The sequence below is a fragment of the Equus caballus genome, chromosome 29, assembly GCF_041296265.1.
Source record: "Equus caballus isolate H_3958 breed thoroughbred chromosome 29, TB-T2T, whole genome shotgun sequence".
NCBI lineage: Eukaryota > Metazoa > Chordata > Mammalia > Perissodactyla > Equidae > Equus > Equus caballus.
In genome coordinates, this window is record NC_091712.1 from 34,494,549 (window position 1) to 34,520,909 (window position 26,361).

General features: G+C 43.0%; 1 long non-coding RNA gene across 5 annotated transcripts in view; it reads left to right on the plus strand.

Moving 5' to 3' along the window:
• The first annotated feature begins 12,192 nt into the window (after positions 1 to 12,192).
• LOC111771189 (uncharacterized) overlaps positions 12,193 to 26,361 on the plus strand; it is a 95,672-nt gene continuing 81,503 nt past the window's right edge. For all 5 annotated transcript variants that reach the window (XR_011434041.1, XR_002804868.2, XR_011434042.1 and 2 more), the window contains exon 1: positions 12,193 to 12,437. This is a non-coding gene — a long non-coding RNA (uncharacterized lncRNA). The remainder of the gene's footprint in view (positions 12,438 to 26,361) is intronic.

Here is a 26,361-nt window from a genome sequence, read left to right on the forward strand (position 1 = left end):
TCTTTCTCTTCTGCCCTCCTAGTGCATGACGTGGGTCCTCCTGGCCAAAAGATGGCTGCTGCAGCTCCAGGGTCTGCTCCTATATTTCAGCTAGGAAGGAAGAAGAGTGAAGGTAAAGGGCAAAAGCCACTTTCTGCTTTTGAGGATTTGCCGTTGTGTGTGTGGGTGTCGGGGTGGGGTGGGTACGGAGGGGAAACCTCTACAGGGACATACCTCCATCTAAATGCCCAGACTTGGTCCATGGTCGATCCTTAAAGGAGGCTGGAAATGAATTTATTTAATTTATAGGCTCAATTGTAGAGGAAGGCAAGGAAGAAGGTGATGGAACGGTGTGTGAGCCAGCCTCAGAGTATGTCTGCCGCAGGGTACGTGTGAATGGAGCTGTAGGAGACATTCCTAGAACTGGATTCTTCTCACTGCAGCTGTTTGACCTGGCACTCCAGGCCTAAGATCTGGAGTCTTGTCTCGTTCTTTCCTACGTGTCCCTCTGGCTCAGCACACCCAGTTTCCCAACTTCCCAGCACTGGGATATCGCGTGCCCTGTTGCCCCCCCGCCTCGGACCCCCCTCTCCTGGAAGGCGGGTGCCATTTCTATCCAGATCCATCCTCCTCTGAGGTTCAGTTTATCTCCATCTTCCCTGAAGCAGGCCCCGACCAACTCAGCTGGGCAGAATGTCTCCTTTTTCCCAAACGGAGAGTCTGTATGTTTTTCTCTCAGTCTCCCTCCCATGCCCATCTTTCCTAGTATTATTCCCAGGGATTTTTACCCCCAGGAATTAAGGGGAACAAAGACCAACAGAGAAGAGAGGGTCAGGCCCCAGGCTAGACTCAGAGACAATGCCTGCCGCTTGGAGACAGCTGGGATATATTCTCAATCAAGGCCTCGTGGATTTGTGCCTGAATTCTGGAGAATGGAAACCCCAAGGAGAAAGCAGGGAAACAATTTCACTGAGTCTCTGAAGTGTGTTGGGAGATGAGGTGGCCCCTGGGGGTGGAGAGTGACCTGCTCCATGTGGATTCACAGTTGGGGGGCCTGGAAGTGGAGTGAAGTGGGAAGGGAAATCCCTGTGAGAGCCTCAGCACCAGTAGTTCCAAGCACCCGTGGAGTGACACGAAGGAGCCTATGAGCAGCAGTGACCTTGGCTCAGACATCGGAGCCATTGGTGGCAGCTGGAGCTGATGCAGGAGAGGTGAAAAATGGCCCGTCCCTGGTGGCTGGATGATGGTGCTCATGAGCACACGTGAGAGATCTTCTGGGTGGGACATTGGGGCTTGCTGGGGCCCTGGAATAGCAGGAGGGGTGGAGCCAGAGAAATCCTGTTTTATAACTGGTACGTTGATTCTTTTTTTATTATTTTGTTTTAATGAAACTTTTATTTTGGGATAATTGTAGATTCTCATGCAGTTGGAAGAATGACTATGGAGAGTTTCCATGTACACTTTATTCAGTTTTCTCCAATGGTAACGTTTTGGAAAATGATAGTACGATAGCATTACCAAGAAATTGACATTGATACCTTCCTCTGAGCTCAGGCAGGTTTCCCAGTTTACTCATTTGTATGTGCATGCATGTGTGTATTTAGTTCTAGGCAATTGATTCTGTTTTTTTTTTTTTCCAAATGGGAAGACTCGGATTACACATGCAGATGTCGTCTTCAGGTCTGGATGGTGAGCCCTTTGAAGTCAGACTCTCGCTGTCCTGCCAGCCTCCTCCTCCTGGAGTGAGTTGCCGTCTTTATTGCTTCAGCTACGTTTTGCAGCGAGGTTATTTTGCAGAGGACACTAGGAAACAGCATCGCCCAAAGCTTGCCAGTCTGCGGGTGCTGGGTTTTGATAGTCTGGAAGCATCTTTTGAGTAGATGTGCCTACAACTCTTTCCAAGCTTAAATTATTGCATTCCTGTTCCCTGGAGTGGAATTTTGGACCTTCCATGTTTATCAGATTTCAAATTATTTTCTAAGAAGAGTTGGCCTTTCTTTCCCTTTTTCTCTTCCTAGGAATTTTTCTTCCCTCCTGCCTTCAGCCATGGTGTGTTCCTACCGCAGATGTTTAGTGAGCGCACAGTTGTTGAGAGGGAAGGGGTCAGACTAGGATCAAATCCTGGCTCTACCATTTACCAGGTGGTAATGTTGGGTGAATTACTTGCCCTCCCTGTCCCTTAATTGTCTCATCTATTAATTGGGAGATAACAGTCATATCTATCTTGTGGGATGTTGGCAGGATTACATGGCTTCCCACATGTAAAATGCTTGGAATGGGTGATTGGCACATATGAAGAGGTAAACAACAACAACGGTAGCTATTATTATTTAGCAGGTATGGTGGTCAGTGCTAAGTGGACATAATCAGCACAAGTCCTGCCTTCGTGGAACTTACAGTCTGGAGCTACAACCGTGACCTTGGTTCACCAGCTCAGCTGATTGTGATAACACAAGATTCCTGCTTCACTGGGTACAGCAAATGGCCGACTCCTAGGAAATGTGATGTGAATGGACCATCACTTAACACATTTCACTCGCAACTGGGAGACATTACAATGTAAAATCAATTTTTATTTTATCTGAGTAAAGCATGCACAGTTAAAGGAGTGAAACGGTGCTAAAGAGTTAAATCAGAAAAAAGTCTTCTAGCCCCTATTTCCATCCTCTTCTTTCATTCTGTTCACTCTTTCTTCTAGTATTTTAAAGCCACTTTCCTAAATAATGTAAGTATTAGATATGATTCATTAGTTTTGTGGAAGATGAGGATTTTTACTTTCTTACACTTGTTTTCTCCTTTCCTATGCTCCCACTATGGTTAAATCACATTTTTATTAGATCCAGATTCCGTATTTTTTATTGTGACTCTATGAATATCGTTCGTGCCGAGTCATGTAATGCACCATGACAATATTTTATTTCTTGTTCAACTTTTATTTTTCTTGGAGTTAATAACTGCATTATCTTGTCATCTGTTTAGATTTTTCCTTATCCAGCCAAGGATATTATTTACAGGCAGGTTCTTTTCTAAGTTTTATTCTAGACCTTGAAATTTCTGCTTTCCCCAACTTTTGTTTTCTGCTCATTTTTGTATCTCTCCTTCATGGTGAAGACATTCCTCTGATGCCTGGTGATCCTTCACAGTTCAACATCCTTCATGTTTAAGAGAAAGGTACAAGAAATTGATTGGAGTCGTGCATGCATGGCTTATTGTCTTGGGATCTATACTGGAGAAGGAAGGCTTTCTCCTGGGGGACCACTGTCATTATCTGTGGGCTTTCCTTGCTCAGGGGTGTTCCATTTCTCTTAGAGAACGACCCTCCTGTTCCCTAACTGGGAGTGTAACCCTGTTGGCTGGAGTTCTGGAGCTGAGAAGGAGCGGAGGGCCAACTGTTTCACCTGTCAGTGTGCAAGCCTTCATTTAATTTCCCATGTCCAGTCCTGGGCCCTCCCATTGCCACCCTCTTCAATGTCTGGTAACTATGAGCCCCCTTCTCTGGTTCAAAGTCTTGGCGTTCTGGGGGTTGGGGAGTGGGGGCAAATCGGTTGCCAGAGTGGGTGGGGTTAGGGCCTAGGAGTCTAAGTTGTCCTCCTACAGACTTTCAGGCAATCTTCCTGCTTTTTACTTTCCCTGCCTCCTGCTGTAGCCGTGTCCCCAGTCCTAGAGGTTTTCTGGTAAACCTTCATGGTAAATCTACTTTCTTCTCAACCCCACTCTCCACTGTAGGCTCTTGGGTGTGACTTCCCCGCACCCAGCTTGGTCATTTCCATCTACTTTTGGCCTTCATTTCATGTCCTTCTAAGTAACAAAGATCCCTTAGTTTCATAGAAGATCAAGTCTGCATTTCTGCCTTCTTTTATTCTTTATTATTTGGGATGAATTTAAAAAGAAACTTTGACAGAAATGTCTTTATCAGGTGTCTTGAAACTCGTTGGAAACAATATTAAGTGGAGATCGCTGAAAGATATGTAGTCCTTCATACATCTGGGTAATCTAAAATATTCCTTTGGATTTCGCCAGAGCCATAGAGATCTGCATTCCTGGAGCCTACTGCATTGGATTCCTGAGTTACTCAGTTTCATGTTGGTGTGATGCCACCAGCCTATAAGTCCCAAAGAACTCATTGCTGTATTTCCTTACAGGAAGCTTTTGAGGACCTTGATCATTACTTTAAATGGTATTCTCTCGCAAGGATCCTCAGGAGAATGTCTTCATCTTATCTTTGTATAGGGTCCAGTTGTTTTTTATTGAGTGATTGGTTTGCTTTTATTTTTTATCTGGGTAAGTTTCCCTTATCCCATTGGCTTCTAGATAGCTCAGAGCACAATTTTTGGTTGCTTTTAGAAAGCATATGGAACTTAATTTTGGTTCTAGTCTTGTTTTTGTTGGCATTTTATCCGCCACTCTTTTTGCCTTTGTTCCTTCTTTCTCATTCACTCCTAGTTCTTGTCATATTGTTCTATTTTGTGTGCTAGTTGCCAACAGCTTTAAATCTTCTCTGTATCAAACAGTTATTGAAATAAACAAGTAGGACGTGGACATAAGGAATTAATGAACACATAAATATCCATAATTTGTATTGTTTGGTGTATGCCCTCGTTAGCTACAGATTTGATCATTTCTTACTATAGGTCTAATTTAATCTTTTTCTTTTACAAATGAGGAAAGTGAGGTCTGGACAAATTAAGTGATTTATTCAATATCTCTCAGGAAATTAGTGGCAGAGAAAGGTCATGTACCCAGGGCCCCTTCCATGATTCTACTTTCTTACTTCCTAGATTTCGAGAAACGAAAGGTCACTCACGCTTCTTTGACCCAAACCTGGAAACCTGGTCTCTGGTTTCCCAGTTTTGGAGTCTACCCACTTTGAGATACAGAGCCCAGAATTTCCAAAGCTTTGTCGTCTAGGATTTAACATATTCTAAGTGTTGCTTTCTCACTTCTGTTCTTTTCCCCTGGACATCAACTCTTTGCCTTTGGATTTAATCTGGGCATATATATGGGATAAAAACCATGGTGGGTCCTGCAGAAAAGTGGAGAGAGAGGAAGACAGATTCCCTCCCTATAAGACAAACACACTTAGATCTATCCAACCAGTAGGCGTTTGCTGAATCTTACTAGTGTGCACAACAGTAAAATACACGATGATACAAAATGGTATTTTGTTATGAAAGAAGCATCCTGAAATTCCATTTTCAGAGAACTCCTGGGGCAATCACATCTCTTTTTACCAAACAAAGTGAGGCTCTTCTCAGGCAGCCCGGGGAGAGAAAGGGCCTCAGGCCTCTGTATCATGAGTCATGGATGGAGAAATTCTTTCTGTGAGGCCAGAAAAGGTAGCAGTTTGCCCAATATTCCTGGTGGTTCAATTGCTATTTTTTCTCTAAGGGATGTTTCTATAGATGTTTCCACTGCTTTCATGTTGTCTAGTGTTGATAGTGCTTGGGTCGGGCTGGGCTTAGCTTTGAATTATCTTTGACTCCCTTCTCATCGGTCTGGTCCTCGTTCCTCTCTGAGGGAATTGGAAGTTGACAGGGAGTTTACGAAGGTCCTTCCCATGCCAGGTCATCTTGTTACCCCTTAAGGATTGTATTATTTTCCTATTGTTGCTGTAACAAATGACTACAAACAGTGGATTAAACAACACGAAGTTATTATCATTCAGTTTGGGACGTCAAAAGTCCAAACTCGAGCTCATTAGGCTAAAATCAAAGAGTTGGCAGGGTTGCGTTCCTTTGTGGAGGCTCTAGGGGCGAATCTGTTTTCTTTTGGTTTCCAGCTTCTGGAGGCTGCCCACCTTCCTTGGCTTGTGGCCTCCTTCCATCTGCAGAGGCAGCAATGGCCAGTCTTCTCATATCGCATCACTCTGACACCAACTCTTCTGCTTCCCTCTTCCATACTTAAGGACCTTTGTGATTACATTGGGCTGGTCCCGATAATCCAAGATAACCTCCCTATTTCGGATCAGTTGATAATCGACCTTAATTCCATCTGCAACCTTAATTCCCCTTTGTCACATAAAATCACGTATTCACAGGTTCTGGGGGGTAGGACATGGACACCTTTAGAAGGCCATTACCACAAGGATCATGTATTCATCGAATACCAAGTGCCAGGCACTGAGCTGGTAATGTATAGAACCCGGAAGTCAGCTCGAAGTCAAGTTGACCCAATTGACCTAATCATCTCCCTCACTCACCCCTATTTCCAAACTTATTTCTCTTCATGAATTATTTTTCTAAATTGTTGATACGACAACCCACCCAGTCATCCTAGTAAGAAACTTTGGCATCATCCTTACCTCCTTTCTCTTTCCCTCATTATCTCCTGCCCTCTAGCCCCGTCTGCCTGCTTTCCCTAAGTATGTTTCATCTGCACCCTCTTTTCTACCCCTGTCCTGCTCTGGTCCAGGCTCAGCACTTTCAGCTAGACAACTACAACAGCTTCCCAACTGGGTTTCCTGTCGCCACACTGCTTCTTCCAATCTGTACTCCATTTAGCATCCAGAGTGATCTCTTTTTTGAGTTACATTTTTTATTTTGAGATAATTGTAGATCCACATGCAGTTATAAGAAATAATACAGAGAGATCTGTATACCCCTTACCCAGTTTCCCCAATGGTAACATCTTAAGGAACAATAGTATAAGGTCACACCCAGAATATGGACACTGGTAAATCAAGATATGGAACAGTTTGAGCACCACAAGGATCCCTATGTTGTCCTTTTTATTTATTTATTTTTGATTGTAAAATACACACAACATAAAATCTACCATCTTAACCATGTTTAAGTCTATAGCTCAATGACATTAGGTGCATTCACACCATTGTGCTCTGTCACCACCATACAGCCACAGAATTCTTTTCATCTTGCAGAACTGAAACTCTGTACCTATTAAACAGTAACCCTCATTCCCCACTCCCCTGGTAACCACCATTCTACCTTCTGTATCTATGAATTTGACTACTCTGGATATCTCATATAAGTGGAATCATACAATGTTTGTCCTTTTGTGACTGGCTTATTTCATTTAGCATAGTGTCCTCAAGGTTCATCCATGTTGTAGCCTGTGGCAGAATTTCCTTCCTTTTCAAGGCCGAGTAATGTTCTACTGTATGAATATGCTACATTTTGTTCATCCATTCATCTGTCAATGGACTCAAGCTGCTTCCACCTGTTGGCTATTGTGAGTAATGCTGCTAGGAACGTGTGTGTACAGATACCTCTTCGTGTGTTGTCCTTTTATAGCCACACCTCCCTCCCTTTCTCCCCCAACCCCTCTGTAATGACTGGCAACCACTAATGTGTTCTCCATTTCTATAATACTATCACTTCAACAGTATTGTATAAATGCAGTCATGCAGTAGGCAACCTTTTGGGATTGGCTTTTTTCATTCTGCCTAATTCTCTAGATATTCATCCAATTACTGTGAGTATGAATAGTGTGCTCCTTTTTATTGCTGAGCAAGAGTCATCTTTTTTCAAGTATACACATTGGATCACACTGTTCCATGGCCTACCTTGCCAGGAGCATGTGGAACGATATCCAAGCTCCTTGCCGTGACCCCTGAGGCCTTTTGGGATTTGACCCCTCCCTGACTCTCCAGCCTCAATGTCGTCCACCCTAAAATCTTGTCTGACTCACTTAGTTCTATTCACATGAGTTACTTGTTCATATACGAATACTCAAAGCTTTTCTGCCCATCCTTCTCCCCCTCACCCTGCCTTTGAGTTTACTGTCTCCTCTGCCTGGAATACAAACAATAGCAAACATTCACATAGTCATTACCGTGTGCCAGGCGTTGTTCTAATTTATACACATCAACATATTTAATTCTCACCACAACCCTTTGAGGTAAGTACTATTATTAGGCTGGTTTATATATGAGGAAACTGAGGCACAGAGAGGTTATATAACTTGCCCAGGGTCACACAGTGATTAAATGGCAGACAGAGCAGGATTTGATTCCAGGCAGTCTCTTAAACCCCAGGATGTGCACAACTCTTTGCTCCTGCCCCATCTCAGCACCCAGCCCTTTCCTGTCACACAAGCAGTGTTTCCTCAGAAAGCCTTCTCTAACCGTCAAATCAAAACCAGCCCAATCACTCATGTTGCCATATTTCCTTTTCTCTTCTCTGTTTTTACACATTTACTACATATTTGTGGATCCATATACATTATGTGGTATCTTTTTTACAAGTTTTTAAACTTTATGCAAATGGAGTTTTAATGTATGTATCATTCTGCAGCTTGGTCTTTTGCTCACCGATGTTTTCAAAATTTGCCTATGTTGAAGATGCAGCTCTAGTTTATTTATTTAACCACAGAAGAGTACTGCATTTTATGATTATAGACCCAGAATCCATCTATTCTCTCATTGATGGAAATATAGATTCTGTCTAATATTTTTCCTGCTATAAACAATACTGGAATGAACAGTCTTAGACATGCTTCCTTGGAGACATGGGGAAAAGCATCTGTAAGTTCTATACTCAAGCAGAAAACGCCCGGGTCCTAGGTCAGGAGAATATTCAACTTTACTGGATATTGTCAAGTTTCTATCCAAAGGAGATGCTACCAGTTTATGCTCCCCCCAGAAATTTGAGTTCCTTTTTCCCCACATAAGAATCAGATTTTTGTTCCGAAAATCTCACTCTGGTTGCAAAGCAAAAAGTGAGTTGAGTGGGCATTGAGGGGTGCAACCGGGGCCCAGGCACATAGGGAGCTAGGAGCTGGGCAAGCCAAGTTTCCTCAGCTCAAATCTTGTAGTGGAGAACTTTTTGCGCAACGAACACTACGCAGCCTGTTCACAGTCTTCCTTCTGTCATTGAGCTGGCAAGGATGGGACGATTTGCTTCTCGAGTGTTATCAATCAAATAGCAAATTGTGTGGGCAAGCGAACTGCTATGCTTTGTAGAAAATTATTATTTATTTTTTATTTAACAAAACTCAAGGCTGAGGGGTCCTCCATTGTGCCCTTCTGTGGTTTTCGTGTTTTCTCTGCTTTGGCTCAGCCTGGGTTGTTTGTTATGCATGTGTTGTATTGCAAATGTGGAACAAATGAAGCTGAGATATCAAATTAATACTGTGATCTGTTTTTCTGTTTTGTTGCCATAACAATCTGTGGCTCTTGAAGCAAAGAGAAAATTAGAATTGTATTAAAGGTGTTTACACCATGTACACTCCATCCTGCATTATTATTTATTGCTATAATAAGTGTATTTAACATTTGCTTAAGGCGTGTTAACTGCTACTGCTTTTTGCCTGATGGTTTTTCTGCTCATCCTCCCAACCCGGCTTTGCTTTTGAACTTGACTTTTCCTATAGGTGTGAGCAAGAAGGAAGAGGGAGTTGTGGTCAAATGCTTCAGGACCTCATGACCCCTTATACTTATCCCTTCATTCCCCAATCTGTGGAGCTCTTTGAAGTCAAGAGTCTTGGTAGAAATAAAACAGGACATGGAGTAAATTTTCCTTCTTTCTTTGCTCCATTCCTGTCCTCTAAATCTTTATAGGAGACCCAACCCATCCTTTGCGAGACATGAAGAGAAGCTGAGGAGTTGAAGAAAGGAGAATTTGAGGAATTTATGCCTCGGAAGAAGTGGAGGGGAAAATCATATGGCAAATGGAGACTCATGGGACTGGTCTCTTACCCTCTCCCTGCATTCTACTCTATTCCCAAGGTCAAGTACTCAACTGCTTAGAGTCCACACTACCCCAGCCATCACAGGCTACAATCTGCTGGGCCACAAGGTGACTAAAATGGTGGAGCTGGTGTAGTGGAAGCTCCCCACTGACTAGATAAATTTGTGCATGTCGATGCCCATTTCGGACTGTCCAGTGTTGGAAGCTCTTTGAAGGCAGGTGCTATTCCTGCTCTATTTATCTACCTACAATTCCTAGAATCATGGTGGGCACAGAAGAGGAACTCAAGAAGTACTTCAATCTTTCATTTTTTGGGTCATTGTGGTAATGGATATAAAGCATATCCTTATAGTGAGGGAAGATGTGTTTAAAGAGGTACAACTCTTGGTGAGTTTTGCCCATTTTAGAGTGTCTGTGGCTCCAGAGACAATAGAATGAAAACGGATATTTCCAACCCTTCGTAGAAGAGTCCTCTAGGCGATCTGTGTCTGTTTTCTTCTTTGCTGGGGAAGAACAAGTGCTGAGGGGTGTACGTGGGGGATCTCCACCTAGTGACTATGCAAAAAGATCATAACTACAGACACCCTAGGTGACAACAGATTTTAAAAGTGTCCTGCTGTTGTCCTTTACTGCCCAGGGGACCTTGAGCCAGGTCTTAAGCCCAGGGTGGGATGAAGGCCCTTTCTTATGTGAGTCTTCTTTTGAGCACGATCGACTGACGCAACCCTAGAATGGTCCCTGGTTATATCAGCAATATGGGCAAAAAGCCCATTGGTGTTAAGAAAAATCAACCTTTCTCTCAAGGCCAAAGTCATTTCCTCTCTCAAATTCTTGCACACGGGTACACACACATGCACACACATACACACTTAAAAAGAAAGGATAAAGAGTACGAAAATGGTTTGGAGGTCCAGGTTAGCATGTGAGCGGTCATTGTATTATCACCCAGGAGGCAGCTGCTTGCGACTATGGCAACTTCGATCCCGAGGGAGAAGTGTGAAATGGAAGGAATATTAATCAGGTTGGTGGAGGGAAGATGCAGGGGGAACGGGTGGGAGTGGCAGGAGGGTCTGAGATGGTTGGGTAAGGTTGGTTCTGGGTGTATCTTTGGAAAAAGCACGTCCATCTTTTAGGTCTCCAATGTCTTGTGGCAGAGCCCTCTTTTCTGCCGGATGCCCATCCCAAGTCCCTTGGCAGAGCCTTCTCTACAGCCAGGGTTGTCATGGGCCAAAGACAAACACGAGGCAAGCTGCAGTCATCTCCAAACACTGACTTTTTGCTTTTATAAATAATTTGTTTGAAATGTTCCATCTTAGTCCCCTTCTCTCTCACTCAGACATTCCTGAGAAGGGTGAGTAACCACAGTCAATTCCTTTGTATCCGTGGATCTAACTTGCTTATAAGCGTTGCATCCACTACTTTCGTTCCGTCACCAATGCTGACTATAAGGGTTAATATTATAATGGGTTTCTTTCCTTGCCAGGCCCTTTACTGAAGTGTGGAGATGTGAAGTACCTTGTTCAGGTTCACACAAAGAGTAAACGCCTGGCTTCAGAGCACTTTGCAATTCTGCTTGCTTAAACAAGCATCAGTGTGTATGTGTGTGACCAGGGATCGCTGGAGCATTGCTGAATTTTATTTGGTTGAATTCCTTTGTGTCTACAGGGTCTGAATGTCAGTGACTGAAACACAGTTACAAGAGAGCAGGTTGCGGTAACCGTACTGCAGAACTGTGTGCTTCCTACCTTACATAATATATGACAGTTTTATTTGTTCCAAATAATTCCTGACAGTATGCAACTCCATGGATGCTGCAGATGAAATTCCCCTATTATGCTTCCTTTAAAAACATTCATGAAATGTGTGCATTTTTATTTGTGGGAATATGATACTGTGAAATATTAACCTAATCTCCCATCTCACAAGGACGAGTACACACCCCCTTTACCCCCTGGCACTACTCTGATGGAGGGTACCAGAAAACAGACCTCCGCTTTCCCAAAGGAGGGCTGCCAGACTTAGCAAATAAATGTACAGGAGGCCCAGCTCAATCTGAATTAGATAAACAACAAATAATTTTTAGTATATCCTATGCAGCATTTGGGACATACTTATAGTAAAAAAATCCTCCTTGATCTGAAATTCAAATGTAACTGGATATCTTGTATTTTCTCTGGCCATCCTACCCCAAAGGAAAGTGAAATCAACAAAATTAACAAATGCTTGGCTTTTAAGTTTAAAAACTGTGGTTTAGTGTAAAATAGAAATACTAGGAAGACTACTTGCTGAGTCAATTTTTTTTTTTTTTTTTTGCACGAGAAGAAAAAAACTCTGGTGGGGGGAAGGGGCAGAGGGCTGGAGGCAGGGAAGAAAGCGACATTGGTGACTGTAGCTGTTTCCTACGCCTCTCTTTGCTCCACAGATAGCAAATAGATTCTCCAGGTACCACGGGGGACCAGGAGTCGTCACCACGTGGGAACCAGGCCCACAGGTGTGGCATGCAGTGGCCCCGCCCATTCCCCCGCCCCCATCCCAGAGTGCTGTGCGCAGGGAACGGGATGTCCCAGGGTCCCTTGCGGCCTTGCAGGTCAGCCAAGCCGGAAGGAGGTGTGCGCGGTCGCTGAAGGTGGCCCCAGGCGCAGTAGGAGCAAAGCTGCCTCCGCTAGGTCAAGGGTCAAGGGCGAGGTCAAAGGGCCAACGGCCTAGAAACTGCGCCAGGAAAGTGCGGACGCAGAAAGAGGGCGCCTGTCGCGTGGTTCCTCATTCCTGGCCTACCACCAGGCACGCCGACCCCAACATGTAGAGCCCGAGGTAAGTGGCACCAACAAAACGTAATATCCGCATTTCCGCCGAAAACCCAAAACTGACCAGATTCAAGGTGAGAACGAGAGGCGCAAAGAGAGGTTGGGAGCGGACAAATAATTACAGTCCTTGCCCACCGAGTTCGTGCACCTGCCGTCTGGGGTAGTGTTGGGCACCACGCTTGTTCCTGCACACCGTCGAAGGTGCCACCCTCTCAGGGGTGTTGCCGGTGGCGTTCGAGGCTGGGTCCAGTGACATCCCGCCCCCTAAGTCTATCGGAGCGCTCCTCCCATGGCCCTTGACAGCGGACTGTGCTCCTGGAGCCCCCAGGGCTCACCCAGGGGGCGGTGGGAATGACCCATACTTGCCCTCATGGTCCAGGCTTTTGGCATCTGTGCGCCGAGATGGTTATCAGGGGAACCAGGGAACCCAACTCTTGCGCCGTTTACTGGCAGTTTGGTCGTAGATAAATACTTAAGATCTGAAACTCAGTTTGCTTGCCTGTACAACGGAGACAATAATGCCCCCTTCGTCGGGTCCCTCTGAGGATCGAATGAGATAATGTATATGGAGCCAGTATAGTGCAGTGCGTGGCACTGGGCAGAGGCGCCCTGGGTCAGCTGTATTGGGAAGAAGCCATTTGTTTTCACGCGGCCCTCTGACCACATCCCCTCTCCTCCTCCTCTCAGGTGCCCTCTATCCTGTTGGATTAAAATCACCTCACAAAGGGCCGTTCAGGCTTCCAAGTGGAACCGCTGTTGTTTAACTGCTTCCAGGATCATTGCCTGTTCGCCTTGTATCTAATCGTGAAATGCAGGGCTTCAGTTTCTAAGGGGAGCTTGTTAGGGAGGAATTTTTTGGAGCAGGGAGCTCTTCCCCACTGTGGGAATCGTGGCAGATGGCAGGTGCAGCCTGAGAGGAGCGAGGCGGCGGCACGCTAGGCACTGGTCTGGGCCCTGCTCCTGGCACAGGGTGATGCTCTAGCGTCTCCAGCAGTTGGCCAGGAGATGCCTGGGTGCTAGGAGCTGGCGGGCACAACTCCAGACGGTGACCCTGTGGGTTTTCAGGGTCACACTGCAGCAGATGTCTATTCTTGGCTGGGGCAATTAGCCTCAAAGTGGAAAGTCAGCAGGAAGAGAACAGGGCCTCCACGCAGGGAGGGACATGACTGGTGTGTATCTGGTCCTGTTAGAAGCTGCCAGAGAGGGAAGGTAGCGCATTAGATGAGCTAATACTACCTGGAGATTTTGGCTGATCCAGGCGAGGAGAGAAAGAATCAGGTCGAGATAGGAAGTTTTGTTGTGGTTTTTGAGGCAGCCATTTGGACGTAGGCATGGCAAAAAGAAAAAAAGAGTGTTTACTTTTTTTTGCACTTTACCAAGTAATGTGCATGTCAGACATTGCTGACCCTTGATCCATCCTGAGCTTCCTTTTTTACCCCTGAGCAGGAGTGCAGTTAAGTCAAGGATGGGATAAGGGTGTGAAAGGCATCAGTGATAGGGTGAGGGTTTTCGAGCATAATAGCTGATAATAAAATAAATGTTGAAAATATCTAGGCTTATAAATTTAGCTATGTCAGTATTGTCCTGTGTCAAGTAGCCATTTCAAACATAGAGCTTCATGGATGAGCCTGGAGCTTGGCAATCCCCTGGCCAGCATGGAAGAGAGAGAAGGGACTAAAACCGTATCCACCTGATAGAAATCCCAGGCTTCTGTGGTCCAGCGAGGAGAGGAGAAAGGCTGCTGGGGCCAAGTGGGCTCTCGAATGGAGTGTAGTCTCGGGATGTTCCATCCCAGCTTTTCCAGAGTACCCACGCTGATCTCCTTTTGGGGAGGGGAGAAATAAAACCCCATCCTGTATCTTATTCAGTACAGGCCCTTTTGCTTCCTGTTGACAGTCTTGTAGGGTGGGCCCAACCATGCCTGTCACTTTAATGACCACCCATTACTCATTTCTCCCACATCTGTCTCTGGCCCCCACCTCTTGAGATCAAGACCAGAAGAGATTTGAACCTGACATGAACCCATTTAATTATCCACAACCCTTCCAGGATATGCTTGTACTCTTGCTGTATCCATCCATCTCAAGGATATTTGCCATGGCCTTTAGCCTTCTCATCCCCTACACCTAATTATTGCCCTATTTTATTTTATTTTTTTGCCATATCTGAACTTTCTCTAAATGTCACATCTGATATTTTGCTATGTTTGAAATGCCTTTGAATCTGTTTTCTCCTTCTCTAGTCTGACTGCTCCTGTCTACTCTGCTTACCGGAACTATTATAATATCCTTGAGCCTAGTCTTTTCTTCTTTTACTCACTTGCCGTACTGATCCTCTGATCCTTCCCTGGTTGAGTATCTGTTTTTCACGTTTGTGCTTCTTAATTCCTGTAGGAGAAATCCCAGGATCACTAGTTTGGAATACGGGACTCTTAACTATCTAATGTCAATCTCATTTCCAGTACGTCCCCCATCTCCCAACTTAGACAGCCCTCTAGTCAAATCGAGCTACTCATGTTTCCCAGCCAGGCCAGGTCTTTGCTGCTGTCCTTCTCCACTTTTCTGCTTGGTGAAATCCTACCTGCATTTTAGGATTTCTGTCAATTTGACTGTGGATTCTTTCCTGAAACCTCCCTCTCTAGTAGAAATATCCTTGTCTTCTCTGGGCTCCAGAGTCCTCACTTGCTCCTTGTTCAGGACTTAACATATTGTGTCACAATTATATCCCTTCTCTCCAAATAGTTGGTAATCTTCACATGGAGAGACAGAAGCCCCAGAATTCTAAAGGGCTGGATTCTCTACCACTGTTTCCCAAAGTCTGTCTTAGAACACTGGTTCTGCTGGATGTTAATCAACACTTATATAGTGCTTATGGTGTTATAAATCCTGTTATACATACTTGGCATGTAGGTAGGTATTGTTATTATGATATCTATTTTACAGATGAAGAAACTAATAACTAATAAGTGGCAGAGCCAGCCAGGATTCAAATGCAGTCAGTACTGTTCCAAAGACCGTACTCTTAACCACCACATTACAGTCATGTAATGTAACATGTACATGTAACATCACAAGGTTTCGGTCAGTGAGGGACCTCGTATACGATGGTGGTCTCATGAGATTAGTACCATATAGCCGAGATGCGTAGTGCGCTATACCATCTAGATTTGTGTAAATACCTTGGATGTTTGCACAACGATGAAATCTCCTTTGACTGTTTATTGCCTCTCCAGTTACGAGGTATTATATGATGCAAAGTTTAAAGGATGAATGCCCAATTTAATAAACATTGAGTTAAAGTTAAATAGGTGGACCTTTACTGAGGGGTGCAGAGACTTCTCAGAGTTTTTCATACATTAATGCACAATTGTGAATTTCCAAAAGGAGCTTATAGTTAATAGCATTTCTCATACTTTCTTGGCTGCCAAATGCTTTTTTCCCCCTAGATTATCTTGCAAGTTAATCTCTGTGGAGTATAATTTGGAAAACATTGCTTTAGGTCAGTGTTTTCAAATTCATACCACGCTGCAAGTTAGTTATCCAAATTTTAAACCAGACAGTTGTAATTATAAATGTGTATATTATATAATTATATTTATCACATTATTCTTTTAAATTTTATTTATTCATTTTTAATTGCAGTAACATTGGATTATAACATTATATAGCTTTTGGATGTACATCATAATATATTTCAAATTCTGTGTAGATTACATCATGTTCACCACCCAAAAACTAATTATAGTCCATCCCCTCACATGTGAGCCTAATCACCCCTTCTGCCCTCCCCCCTTCCCCCATGGTAACCACCAATCCATTCTCCGTTGCTATGTGTTTGTTTGTCGTTGTTTTTATCTTCTACTTATGAGTATTTGACTTTCTGCCTCTGACTTATTTCACTCAGCATGATACCCTCAAGGTCCATCCATGTTGTCACAGATGGCTGGATTTCATCATTTCTTATGGCTGAATAGTATTCCATTGTGTATAAATACCACATCTTCTTTATCCATTTGTCCCTTGATGGGCACCTAGGTTGCTTCCAAGTCTTGGCTATTGTGTGTAATGCTGCAGTGAACATAGGGGTGCAAGTATCTTTATGCCTTTGCGTTTTCAAGTTCTTTGGAGAAATACCCAGCAGTGGGATAGCTGGATCATATGGTAGATCTGTCCTTAATTTTCTGAGGATACTCCATACCGCTTTCCATAGTGGCTGCACCAGTTTGCACTCCCACCAGCAGTTTACAAGGGTTCCCTTCTCTCCACATCCTCTCCAACATTTGTTGTTTCCTGTCTTGTTAATTATAGCCATTCCCACTGGAGTGAGGTGATACCTCATTGTAGTTTTGATTTGCATTTCCCTGATAGCTAATGATGTTGAGCATCTTTTCATATGCCTGTTGGCCATCCGTCTGTCTTCTTTGGAGAAATCTCTGTTCAGATCTTTTGCCCATTTTTTAATTGGGTTGTTGCTTTTTGTGTTGTTGAGCTGTATGAGTTCTTTGTATATTTTGGATGTTAACCTCATATCAGATATATGATTTGCAGATTTTTTTTCCCATTCCATAGTTGTCTTTTCACTTTGTTGGTTGTTTCTTTGGCTGTGCAGAAACTTTTTAGTTTGATGTAGTCCCTCATTTATTTTTGATTTTGTTGCTTGTGCTTTAGGTGTAATATCCAAAAAATCATTGCCAAAACCCATGTCACGGGGCTTTTTTCCTATGTTTTCTTCTAGGAGTTTCATGGCTTTAGGTCTTAGACTTAAGTCTTTAATCCATTTTGAGTTAATTTTTGTTAGTGTAAGATAGGGGTCTAGTTTCATTCTTTTACATGTCAATATCCACCTTTCCCAGCACCATGTATTGAAGGGACTGTCTTTTCTCCATCGAGTATCCTTGGCTCCTTTGTCAAATATTAGTTGACTGTATATGTTTGAGTTTATTTCTGGGTTCTTGATTTTGTTCCATTTATCTGTTGATTACTATAGCTTTATAGTATGGCTTGAAATGAGGAGAGTGTGATGCCTCCTGCTTTTTCTTTCCTCAGGATGGCTTTGGCTATTTGAGGACCTGCTGTAGTTCCATATAAGTTTTAGGATTGTTTTTTCTACTTCTCTAAAAAATGCCTTGGAATCTTTATAGGGATTGCGTTGAATCTATAGATGGCTTTTGGTAGTTTTGACATTTTAACAATATTAATTCTTCCAGTCTGTGAACATGGGATACCTTTCCATTTATTTGTGTCTTCTTTGATTTCTTTCATTAGTGCCTTGCAGTTTTTAGAATAGAGATCTTTTACCTCCTTAGTTAAGTTTATTACTAAGTATTTTATTGTTTTTGATGCTATTGCAAATGGGATTTTTTCTTTATTTCTTTTTCAGATAATTCATTGTTAGCATATAAAAACACTCCTGATTTTTGCATGCTAATTTTATGTCCTACAACTTTACTGAATTCATTGACTAGATATAACAGAGTTTTTTGTGGATTCGTTAGGATTGTCTACATATAAAATTATGTCATCTGCAAATAGAGACAGTTTTACTTCTTCCTTTCCAATTCTGATGCCTTTTATTTCCTTTTCTTACCTGAGCTCTGGCAAGGGCTTCCGGTACTATGGAAGAGAAGTGGTGAGAGCGGGCACCCTTGTCTTATTTCTGAACTTAGAGGAAAAGATTTCAACCTTTCACCATTGTGTCTGATGTTAGCTGTGGGCTTATCAGATAAGGCCTCTATTATGTTGAGGTACATTCATTCTATACCTAATTTGTTAAGAGTTTTTATCATGAACGGATGTTGATTTTGTCAAATTCTTTTTCTGCATCTATTGAGATGATCATATGATTTTTTCTTGCATTCTATTAGTATGATGTATCAGATTGATTTGTGTATGTTGAACCATCCTTGCATCTCAGGTATAAATCCCACTTGATCATGGTAAATGAACCTTTTCATGTGCTTCCAAATTTGGTTTGCCAGTATTTTATTGAGAATTTTTACAACTATATTCATTAGGGATATGGGTCTGTAGTTTTTTGGTAGTGTCCTTTTCTGGGTTTGGTATGAGGGTAATGCTGGCCTTATAAAATGAGTATGGGAATGTTCCCTCCTCTTCAATTTTTGGAAGATTTTGAGAAGGATTGGCATTAATTAGTCTTTAAACGTTTAGTAAAATTCACCAGTGAGGCCATCTGTTCCTGGAGTTTTCTTCACTGGGAGATTTTTGATTACACATTCAATCTCCTTACTAGTAATTGGTCTATTCATGCTTTCTGTTTCTTCATGATTCAGTCTTGGTAGTTTCTATGTTTCTAAGAATTTTTCCATGTCTTCTAGGTTGTCCAGTTGGAGTATGATTATTCATAGTCATCTCTTATGGTCCTTTGTATTTCTGTGGTATAGTTGTATTGTCTCCTTTTTCATTTATAATTTTGTTGATTTGGGCCCTCCTCCTTTTTTACCTTGGTTAGTCTGGATAAAGGTTTGTCAATTTTGTTTATCTTTTCAAAGAATCAACTTTTAGTTTGGTTAATTTTTTCTGTTTTCCTATTCTCAATTTTATTTATTTCTGCTCTAATCTTTATTATTTCCTTCCTTCTACTAACGTTGGGCTCCATTTGTTCTTCTTTTAGTAGTTCCGTAAGGCATAGAGGTAGGTTGTTTCTTTGGATCTTTCTTGCTTCCTGATGTAGACATTTATTGCTATGAACTTGACTCTTAGAACTGCCTTTGCTGCATCCCATAGTTTTTGTGTGTTGTGTTTCCCTTTCTGTTTGTTTCAAGATAGTTTTTGTCTCTTCTTTAATTTCTTTCTGATCCATTGGTTGTTCAGGAGAATATTGTTTAATTTCTATGTATTCATGAATTTTCCAGTATTCCTCTTGTTATTAATAATTAGTTTCATACCATGTGGTCAGAGAAGATAGTTGGTATGATTCCAGTCTTCTTGAATTTGCTAAGACTTGTTTTGTGGCCTAACATGTGGTCTATCCTAGAAAATGTTACGTGTGCACTTGAGAAGAATGTGTATTCTGCTGTTGTTGGATAGAATGTTCTGTATATATCTGTTAGGTCCATTTGGTGTATAGTGTTGTTCACATCTGCTGTTTCCTTATTGATTATCTGTCCTGATGACCTATCCATTGTTGAGAGTGGGGTATTAAAGTCCTCAACTGTTATTATATTGCTGATTTTTCCTCGTTTTGCTCTGTTAGTTTTTCTGGTATGTATTTAGGTGCTCTGATGTTGGGTGCACAAATATTTACAATTGTTATACCTTTTTGATGTATTAACCCATTTATCATTCTATAATGAACATCTTTGTTTCTTTTTACCATTTTTATGTTAAAGTCTGTTTTGCTTGATATATGTATAGCTACCTCTGCTTTTTTTTGGTTACTATTTGCTTGAAATATCTTTTTCCAACCCTTTACCCTCAGTCTATGTTTGTCTTTATGGCTAAAGTGAGTCTTTTTTTAGGCAGCGTATCCCTTGGATCTTGTTTTTTTAATCCATTCAGCCATTCTATGTCTTTTGATTGGAGAGTTTAATCTGTTTACATTTAAAGTAATTGTTGATAAGTAAGGACTTACTGTTGCTATTTTGTTAATTGCTTTTTAGCTGTTTTGTAAATCCATTGTTCCTTGTTTCTTATCCTGCTGTGTATTTTTGTGTTTTGCTGTCTTGTGGTATCAGTATGCTTTGACTTCTTTATCATGTTCTTTTGTGTACTACAGGTTTTTCCTTTGGGGTTACCATGAGGCTTACATAAAATATCTTAAAATTATAACACCCTATTTTAAAGTAATAAAAATTTAACTTCAGTAGAATTCCCGTGCTTTACACTTTTACTTCTCTTCCCCCTCATGTTTTAGGTTATTGATATGGCAATTTACATATTTTTTATATTGTGTAACAAACAGATTATTGTAGTTATTGTTATTTTTACTTTGTTTTTTAACTTTTAAACTAGAGTTGTAAGTGAATTATGCACTACCATTAACATATTACAAAATCTAACTTTGACTATATGTTTACCATTACCAGTTTTACACTGTCTTCTTATGTTTTTTATGATGTTAACTAGTATCCTTTTATTTCCACTCAAGGAACTCCCTGTAGCATTTTTTGTAAGGCAGGTCTAGTGGTGATGAATTCTCTCAGCTTTTGTTTGTTTGGGAAAGTCTTTATCCCTCCTTCATTTCTGAAGGACAGCTTCACTGAATGTAGTATTTCTGGTTGACAGTTATTTTCTTTCACTATTTTGAATATATCATCCGCTTCTCTTCTGGCCTGAAAAGATTCTGTTGAGAAATTCACTGATAGTCTTATGGGGGTTCCATTGTGTGTAACTGTTCTCTTTTCTCATGCTGCTTTAAAAATTTTTTTTTGTCTTTGATATGTGTCTCGATGTAGTCTTATTTGGTTTCACCCTGTTTGGGATCATTTTACCCTCTCGGATCTGGATGTCTATTTCCCTCCCCAGGTTAGGGAAGTTTTCAGCCATTATTGCTTTAAATATACTTTCTGTTTCTTTCTTTCTCTTCTCCTTCTGGAATTCCCAGTGAATACAGTATTGTGGTGCATAATGACATTTCAGTCAATGACAGACTGCATATACAATGGTGGTCTCATAAGATTAGTACTGTATATCCTAGATGAGTAGAAGGCTATACCATTTAGGTTTGTGTAAGTATACTCTATGATGGTCTCACAGCTACTGAATTGCCTAATAACGCATTTCTCAGAATGTATCCCTGTCATTAAGTGATGCATGACTGTACTGTTTCTTTTCATTGTGTTCCATACGTCCCATAGGCTGTTTTTTATTCTTTTTTCTTTTGCTTCTCTGACTGGATAATTTCAAACATCTTATTTTCTAGTTCACTGATTGTTTCTTCTTTGTGGTCAAGTTTGTTTTTGAAGCTCTCTATTGAATTCTTATTTCAGTTATTATATTTTTCAGCTCTAGGTTTTTTGTTTTTGTTTTTTTTGATAGTTTCTATTTCTTTATTGAACTTCTCATTTTGTTCATGCATTCTTTTTCTAATTTCATTTAGTTGTCTGTCTGTTTTCTTGTAGTTCACTAAACTTCTTTAAGATGATTATTCTAAATTCTTTGACAGTGCATAATTTTTTAGGGTCAGTTATTAGAGCTTTATTAGTTTTTTTGGTGGTGTCATATTTACCTGATTTTTAGTGATTCCTTGCATTGGTATCTGTGCGTTTGACTAAGTAGTCTTCTCTTCCAGACTTTGCAGGTTTGCTTTGGCAGAGACAGTTCTTCATCAGTCAGCCCAGTTTGGCTTTCTGGATGTGTCTGCTGGTAATGTCCTTGGACAGGTGGGGCCTGCTATTAGGGTCTGTTTTTAGGTGAGGCAATTTGGGCTCTGAAGTTGAGAGTAGGGAGGTATATTGCTGGCTGAGTACAGCTGGATAGGACTGCTGGCTTGGTTCCCTGCTCAAGTGATGTTGTAGGATGGGCTCTGCATTTGCCTGGATTCTCTGGTCAGGCTTAGTGGGCTTTCAGGACTGGGTACGATACTCAACAGTAGCTTGGGCTATGAGTTAGCTTCACTGCTCCTTGGAGACTCGAATCAGGCAAGAGTGTGCACTGAATATCCTGGTCAGGTGAGCCTACCCATTTTTCTCTGCAGAAAGAGAAAGCCATGGACTGTGGTCTCTGTTCAAGTGTTGCTGTCAGCAGGGCTATTGGATGGGCTGTGCAGCTTCCCATATGCTCTGGTAAGGGTCTCTGGTTGGGCAGGCTGAAGGGTGTATTCAGCAGTAAGTGGGGTTATGAATTAGTTCTCCTGCCCAAGCACAGCAGGAGAAGCAGCTCTAAGGCCACTAAGGCACTTAGGTTGTGGTCTTGACTCAAGCTGACTCCTGCCTAGAGTTCCCTGGCCAAACAAGGCCACTGGCTTTGCTCTTGGGGCCATCAGCTCTGCTCGCCTGCCTCTTAGCTCTAGCATTACTGGGTTACACAGCAGCTTCCAGGTGTTCTTGCCAGCCCTTCCTGTCAGCTGGGGCTGGTGGCCGTGTTCTGAAGTGGGTAGGGTGATTCAGCTCTCCTGCCTGGGCAGGCCTGGGAGGGCCCACTTTAGGCAACTCCCAAATTTTCCCAAACAGGCTTTCTGGTCAGTAGGGGCCAGGAGCCAAGCTCTGTAGCGGGTGGGTTGACTGGCTCTTCTCCCTGGGGATGGGCAGACCAGGCTCCAGGTCTGGCAAAATTCCTCATTTGAGGACCTGAATCAGGCAGACTTGCACCCCACTGAGTTCCCTGGTCAGACTGCTCCACTGACTTGGCTCTGTAGATGAGCAGAGCCACTGGTTGGGACGACTACTTGGCCTCTCCAGGTAGGAACTCAGTCTCTCAGGATCTAAGTGCTGGTCATTGGAAGCCTCTCCCTGCCTCTCTGTCAAAATCAGGTTCCCAGTGGTTGAGCCCCACAGATTCCCCTGTGATCCTTGTGGAGTGAAACCACAGTAGGGCCTCCCATGACCTGACCCACAATGCTGGGGGCCTGGATGTCACCTCTGGGCTCTCTTTTCCCACTGAAGGATCTGTAGGCCCAAGAGAGACCTCTTGGTGTGGTGCTGTGCTGGCCTGTGGGAGAGGCATGTGGTCAGCGTGTAGCCATTCCTCTTACTCTTCTAATGCAGTCTGTCTTGGTCTCTCTGATGCAGGGGGTGCTTTGGCCTCACTCCCGAGTTCCAGGATTCTTTCAGTGGTGTCTTGTCCATGCATGGTTGTTAGTTGTCCTTCTCATGAGGGGAAGTGAAGTCAGGAATGGCCTATGTCACCATGTTGGTGATGTCTCTCCTATCACATTCTTTAATGACACAGTCCTCAGTCTTTCCTGTTTGGTTTGTTCTAGCCAACCTGAAGGGGCTGCCTTTCTCACCTTTTCATCTCAGGGAAGGGAAGTTGAATTGGGAATCTCCTGTCTCTGCCACTTGCTCTGCAGAGAGTGGGACACCAGGGAGAGCTGGCAGGTGTCACCAACATTTTACTGTGACTGGGCTGAAGTTGAAACTAGGAATAGGGGTGTAGCTAGCCCTATAGGAGAAACTGAATGGGGCACCTGGATGGTGGGACACACATTCACAGTGGGATGGGAAGGTGGGCACAGTGAGAACCGGGTGGAGAGTAAGCTTGTGGGCTTGGGCCCTGGAGCTAGAGGTGGAAGGTGACTGTGCTGTCAGCCCCGTAGGACATTTTCTTATGCCATAGACTCCATCCCTCATTCCTGTAGAGGTTCTGTCTCCTTTTACCACTCCCCTCCCAACCTCATTGTATTCCTTGCTAAGGAGGCTCCCATTTGATTCAGGTCATAGTTTTTAAAGAGGTGAAGTTATTGGATGGAACACATTCTGAAGACTGGTAAGAATGTGCCACAGGTGACCAGTTGGGAAACACGACTCTTGTGCACATACGGCCAGTTTGCTCGGGTTTGCCCTTGTTAGAGCCATTGGTGTGGAGAAGACTTTAGGGCCAGCTTCTCCATCCCCATCAACCATTGTATTTCATTCTCCCCCAGGACAGACCTTTAAGCTCTAGCCAGGGCGACACTGAATCTGAGTAGCACTGAACTCAACCAAGGACTAGAGAGTCTGAAAGAGATGCTGTCTCTTTGTGGATCTTCAGTACATAACGCCGTGTGGGCACCATGGTGACATAATGTCTATCGTGGGGAGTTTTTTGTCTGGACCATGCACTCTTTCCAGTTTGAAGGGTTTCTCCTTACTTGGAAGATATGCTAATTATGGCAAACTACTGGAGGCAGGATCATATAGTACTTCTTTTTGCACTCCCAGCCCCTGCCAGAGCGCCTTGCATGGGGTAGCTGCTTAATAGATGTCTTTTGAACAAATGAATGATCAGTAGATTATGCACTGTCCTTATGGTAGCTGTTGATAAGTTGAGACACATTGTCTGGATTCCAGTACATTTCCTGGATGCCTGGAGCTAAATGTCATCCCAGCAGCAGCTTGGGCTTTTGCCTTTTCAAGGCTGTTCTAAGTACTACACTGCTTGTGAGCTCATCTGGGCCCCGTCCTGCTCCAGGTACTAACTTGGCAGGTTGAACAGTAGCTGCAACTGGGAGAGAAGGCAAAAGGGAGTTGACCTACTTCTCAAGAATGCCTTAGAATCAGTTGCCTTTATTCATAGTTTTCTGTTGATTTGTATTCACTTCTATGGCTCTTCCGGTCTCTTTGATATTAACAATTTATCTAGGGACAGTCCCTGGATATAAAGTTATTCCTGAGAGGGTGCAAAATTTAGCTTAAAAAAGATGACAAGAGGGGCTGGCCCGGTGGCACAGTGGTTAAGTGCGCACGTGGGGTTCACTGGTTTGGATCCTGGATGCGGACATGGCACTGCTTGGCAAGCCATGCTGTGGTAGGCATCCCACATATAAAGTAGAGGAAGAACGGCACGGATGTTAGCTCAGGGCCAGTCTTCCTCAGCAAAAAGAGGAGGATTGGCAGCAGATTTAGCTCAGGGCTAATCTTCCTCCAGAAAAAAAAAAGACAACACATCCAAGGTAGCTTGACCTAATTGCAGGAATGTCCTTCCATTCAGGATCCAATAGCTGACTAGCTCTGTGGCAAACAAGGCAGAACCTGTGTATTTGGGACTCACAAGCAGAAGTTTCTTCTTCCTTGTCCCCTTCTGTGTCCCAGCCCTCCCATAGTGGCTCCTGACTTTTGCCAACAGGCCTCCAGTTTCCACCATCCTCATTCCATTGCATAATCAGACCTCTGTCCACAGATATTTCCTGAGTTGTTATCCATTTAATATGAAATGCTTTCCTCTAGCCCAAGATCACCTGCTACATTCATACATACATACATCCACCCACCCATCCATCCACCCACCCTACCATCTGTTCATCCATCCATCCACCCATCCATCCATCCTTGCACTCACCCAGTCAATCATCCATCCATCCATCCATCCAACAGTTTTAACACTGACTATATGGCAGGCCCTATGTAAGGCACTGGGGATAAAGTGATGAATGAGATGCAGTCACTTCCTTCAAAGAGTTCACACTCTAGCTTGGGAGACAGACATAAGCAACATGTAAACAGCACACAATAAATAGCAAATGTTATGATGCATCACAGACAAAGAACTATGGGAATATAGAAGGGGTAGAGAGATGATGAAAGAAGAGGGAAAGAGAGAATGACTCCAAAGATAAATATTTGTCACAGGCTTAGGTAACTCTTAGCGTCTCTCAGAGTTACCCTCTTATAAAGCAGTGGTTTTTAATTTTTGTGCTTTTATCAGCAAAGTTGTTTTTCTAAATAAAATTCTACAAGGACCACTGATAAATAAAAAACAAAAACAGAGCACGTTTGCTTAAATTGGGGGTGGGGTGAAGATGGGGGTGGTTGTCCAGAGAGCTCTCTACTTGGCTACATACAGGCTTCTGAGCCCTGAGCGCTGCCCTAGGTGGTCAGAGGTGGTCACAGCTTCGTTTTGGAAGGGCATAGAACCTTCAGGTATGTTTCAGGCCAATCTCCAGTTGATTTTGTCATTCCCACCTAGGACCCAAGCGGGACAGCTATGCTTTTCTTCTGGGGAAGAAATACCTAAATCTAACACTTAGAGGTAGGAAGAGGTGGATTAGAGTGAGGAACCAGTTTCCTTTTCTGAGAATGGAGTTGGTTGTTGGGCTCATGACTTAGGGCAGGACTTTGCGGGTGTGCTAGCCTTTATAAGGTGGGCATGCCTCTACTGTATAATTTCTCATGAGGGGAAAAGCCTGTTCTGGAATTTGTCAGTGTAGAGACCTCTCTGCTGGAGGAGCTGTGGTTTCTGGCCAGACCTTATCTATAATTGCTCAAGGAACCCAGGGAGAGCTGTGGGGCTCTCTGGGGATGGCCGAGAGGATGCCTGGTGGGAAAAAGTAATAGA